This window comes from Pteropus medius, unplaced genomic scaffold (assembly GCF_902729225.1).
Source record: "Pteropus medius unplaced genomic scaffold, Ma_sr-lr_union100, whole genome shotgun sequence".
Lineage (NCBI taxonomy): Eukaryota > Metazoa > Chordata > Mammalia > Chiroptera > Pteropodidae > Pteropus > Pteropus medius.
Window position 1 is genome coordinate 308,083 of NW_024347864.1, and position 5,177 is coordinate 313,259.

At 37.2% G+C, this 5,177-nt stretch overlaps 1 pseudogene; it reads left to right on the plus strand.

Moving 5' to 3' along the window:
• The first annotated feature begins 3,811 nt into the window (after positions 1 to 3,811).
• On the plus strand, positions 3,812 to 3,930 carry LOC120615722 (uncharacterized; annotated as a pseudogene).
• The last annotated feature ends 1,247 nt before the right edge of the window (positions 3,931 to 5,177 follow it).

Consider the following 5,177-nt stretch of genomic DNA (forward strand, 5'->3'; position numbering starts at 1 on the left):
GTTAAGGTTGTTTTACTAGTCAGGCCTCAATGGTAATGTCTTGTCTCTGTTCCATGGGGTGTCTCAACCTCCAACAGGCCATCCCAGGCTTCTCCATGTGGTGGTTTGAGGACTATCATAAGAGCAGCAAAAAAACTCTAGGCCAGATGAAGAAGTTCACTTGAAGTCTCTGCTATGTCACAGTTATTATTATTGCTTCCTTAGACAAAACAAATCACCTGGTTAAGTATAGACCCAGGGTGATGGAGACACAGCAAGGGCTTGGACACAGGAAGAAGTGAACATATTGGAAGCCATTATTGCAACAACGTACCAGAGACCACAATAGACATGGCGGGAGAAAGGTGTACTGCTAAAGAAAGGCCTGTGAGCAAAGGCTAAAGACCAGGGAAGTGTATTTTTAAGGGAATGAGTCTGAGAAAATTTCCAGTTTACTATAACTTGACCTACAGATTTTAATTCAGGGAATTGCGACTCTGAAGCCATAGAAACACTGGTCTAAATAGTTATATAACGTAAGTATCCTGAATACAATACACATAGCAAGCTCTCTTATACTGGATAGCAGAGAAGACACTCAAATAATAAACCTAGGAGGAAAACTATTCTGCTGCAAAACACTTCACTGGGGGTACCACAGAAGCACCAAACCCTTATTTGAAATGGTGCTTGTTTCTTTAAGCTTCATAACCACAGAGCTGTGAATAATAAGTTAGAAATGATCACTCTGTTCCATATTCCTGAATGCACGTGCCACTCTAGGTGTCCATATCTGTGAGACTGGCAGACTGAAAGTCTCCAAAGGTGGAAGCAATATAGATTTGTCACCTGTAGGATATACAGGCATCCCAAAGTGTCTAAACATAGGCGCTACATCAAAGTCAGTTCTCTTTAATAAGCAGAGATGTCAAAACACCCCACCCAGCAGAGGAGGGAGTCATGGGAGGAGAGTCATACAAACCTATGGTTTCCTCACTGTACAAATATTAATTTACAAATGGAAGTTATTTCCCCTTTAACCAGGTTCCTCTTGCTATATTGCTTAACTGCCAACCAACGATTGTGACATCACCATCATTTCCAGGCAGCCAGACAGACAGAAACTATAAAGAGAAAATTTCCATTTGTAGACTGTAGTGTCATTAACCAGCAATTAGGGAAAAGGGCATGAAGGAGAGTAGAGAAGTTAAAGTATATTTGAAAATGTTAGTACAAAGTATACTTGAAATTTTCCTGAAGGGCAGAGATTTGGGGACCAACTGTTTTTAGGAGAAAAAAACTTCTATTCTCCATAAGTTAGTGATATTTTATAAGATATTTAAAATAGCCTCCTAGCTTTTAAAAAAAAAAAAAAAGCACCACCATAAGTTTATTTAAGTATTAACTAAAAATAATTTGATAAAATTTATTTTATCATAATTCAAGGAAATATACCAATAAAAGCAATGTGGTCAAAAGCAAAGGAAGTTGAGACCAGAGAACCGAAATGACAGTGGAAGGGAAAGACTGGTGATTTCTCAACCAACATAATGAACACTCAGTAATGTGCAGTCAGCCAAGGAAGAAGATGAGTAGGATACAGAACCATTCAAATCGATGCAAACTATCTCTACAGTTATTTTATTTTATTTAAGTTTATTGGGGTAACATTGGTCAATACAATTATATAATTTTGGGGTGTACATTATAATTAGTCATCTATATATTCTATTGTGTGTTTACCACCCAGAGTCCAGTTTCCTTCAGCTACCATATATTTGATCCCCTTTACCCACTTCACCTTCTCCCTATCCTACATTTGACCCCCTTTACCCCCGCTCACTCTCCCCTCCTCCCCCTCCCCTACTCTCTGGTAACCACTAGTCTATAGTCCATGTCCATGAGTCTTTGTTTGTCCTGTTCCTTTGTTGCTTTTAGGTTTATATCTCACATATAAGTGATATCATGTGATTTTCAACTTTTTCTGTCTGGCTTATTTCGATTATCTCAAGGTCCATCCATATTGTCGCAAATGGCAGTATTTCATCTCTTCTTATGGCTGAGTAATATTCCATTGTACATATGCACCACAGCTTCTTTAGCCAATCATCTATCGTAGGAGACTTCAGTTGCTTCCATGTCCTGGCCACTATGAATAGTGCTGCTGTGAACATTGGTGTGCAAATACCTTTTCAGATATGGTTTTCAAGTCTTTGGGGGGTAACACATAGAGGGATTGCTGGGTCATATGGTAGGTCAATTCTTAGTTTTTTGAGGAACCTCCATACTGTTTTCCATAGTGGCTGGACCAAGTTGCAGTCCCACCAGCAGCGTATGAGGGTTCCTTTTTCTCCGCATCCTCTCTAACATTTGTTATTACTTGTTCTGTTGATTATAGCTATTCTAACAGGTGTGAGATGGTATCTCATTGTGGTTTTGATTTGCATTTCCCTAATAGCTAGTGATGTTGAGCATCTTTTCATATATTTCTACAGTTCTTTTTAATAGATTTTTTTAGAGACCATTTTAAGTTCCAGCAAAATTGAACAGAAGGGACAGTTAGTTCCCTTATGAGTCTCGCCCCATACCTACAGCCTCCTCCACTAGTGACATCCGCCACCAGCGGGTACATTTGTTACAACTGATGAACCTGCATTGATATATCATTTTCTACCAGAGTCCACAGTTTACATTAGGATTCATTCTTAGTGTTTACATCCATTATAAACAAATCTATAATGACACATATCCACCACTGTGGTATCAATACAGACTAGTTTCACTGCCGTGAGTCCTCTGTGCTCCACCTATTCATCCCCACCCCCCACCCCCACCCCTCAAAAAATCCCTAGCAATTACTGATCTTTTTACTGTCTCCATACTTGTGCCTTTTCCAGAATGTCATGTAGTTGGAATCTTACAATATGTAGCCTTTTCAGATCGGCTTCTTTCACTTGGTAATATTCATGTAAGATTCCTCCATGTCTTTTCATGACTTGCTAGCTCATTTCTTTTTAGCACTGAATAATATTCCATTGTCTGCATGTACCAGAGTTTATTCATTCATCTACTGAAGGACATCTTGGTTGCTTCCAAGTTTGGCAATTATGAATAAAGTTACTATAAACATCCATGTGCAGGTTTTTGTGTAGATATAAGTTTTCAACTCTTTGGGGTAAATACCAAGGAGTGCAATTGCTGGATCATATGATAAGAACATGTTTAGTTTTATAAGAAACCACCAAACTGTCTGCTAAAGGGACTATACCATTTTGCATTCCCACCAGCAATAAATAGGAGTTTCTGTTGCTCCATATCTTCTCCAGTATTTTGATGTTTCTCTACATTTTTTAATTCCTCATTGTCTAACATAGAGAGATAGAAGACAGAGACGAATACCTAAGTTGTGTGTACAGTGGTGAGAAATAGGGCCTTGGAAGAATGGAGTACAAAAAGTGTGGTAGACAATGGAACAGAATTGAGAACCCAAAATTAAACCCCCATATATATGGGAAAATAATTTTTGATAAGGAGCCAAAAATGTACAATGGAAAAAGGAAAGCCACTTCAATGAATGGTACTGGGAAAATTGGAAAGCCACATGTGAAAGAATGAAACTAGACTACTATCTATCCCCATATGCCAAAATTAACTCAAAATGGATCAAAGACCTAAATATAAGACCTGAAACAATAAATTTCATAGAAGAAAACATAAGGACAAACCTCACAGACCTTGGATTTAGAGAAGATTTTATAATTTTGACCTCAAAGGCAAGGGAAGTAAAAACAAAAATAAATGAATGGGACTATATCAAAATAAAAAGCTTCTGGTCTATGGCCATGCCACCCTGAATGTGCCCAATCCTGTCTGTTCTCAGAAGCTAAGCAGAGTCAGGCCTGGTTAGTACTTGGATGGGAGACCACCTAGGAATACCAGGTGCTGTAGCGATTTTTAAAAAGTGTTAAAAAAATAAAATAAATAAAAAGCTTCTGTACAACAAAAGAAACCATCAACAAGACAAAGAGGCAACCATCTGAATGGGAGAATATATTTCCAAACAATTCCTCTGATAAGGGCTTAATTTTCAAAATATATAAAAAACTCATACAACTCAACAATATAAAAACAAATGATCCAATTCAAAAATGGGCAGAGGACCTGAACAGACATGTCTCCCAAGAAGATATACAAATGGCCAACAGACATATGAAAAGATGCTCAACTTCACTAGCTATTAGGGAAATGCAAATCAAAACCACAAGGAGATACCATCTCACACCTGTTACAATGGCTATCATCAACAGAACAAGTAATAACAAGTGTTAGAGAGGTTGTGGGGGAAAAGGAACTCTCATACACTGCTGCTGGGAATGTAAGTTGGTACAGCCACAATGGAAAATAGTATGGAGGTTCCTTGCAAAATTAAGAATTATCATATGACCCAGCAATCCTTCTTCTGGGTATTTATCCAAAAAACTTGAAAACATTTATCTGCAAAGATATATGCACCCTGATATTTATAGCATCATTATTCACAGTGGCTAAAACATGGAAACAACAAAAGTATCCATCGATAGATGATTGGATAAAGAAGATGTGGTACATATGTATACAATGGAATATTACTCAGCCATAAGAAAAGATGAAATACTGCCATTTTCAACAACATAGATAGATCTTGAGATTATCATGCTAAGCAAAATAAGTCAGACAGAAAAAATTGAGAACCATATAATTTCACTCATATGTGAGATAGAAAACTAAAAGTACCAAACAAACATAACAAACAGAGATTCATGGACGCAGGCAGCGGATTAGTGATTACCAGAGGGAAGTAGGGGAGAGGGGAGGTAGATAGGGATAAGGGAGGGTCAAATATTTGGTGGTGGAAGGAAATGTAACTTTGGGTGATGAACACACAATGCAATATACGTAAGGCATATTATTGAATTGTACACTTGAAACCTATTTGATTTTACTAACCAATGTCACCCCAATAATTTTAATATAATTTTTTAAAAGTATAGTAGAATAACTATCTGAAAACGGCCACAGTTTTTTTCAGTGATGGCTTAATTATTCATACATATATATAATGTTTATATGTTTACAGTATCTTTGGAAAAGTAATACTATTGATTCATTTTAGGTTGGCTTTTACTCTGATTTTTTTTTATGAGTAGTGATAAATTCAT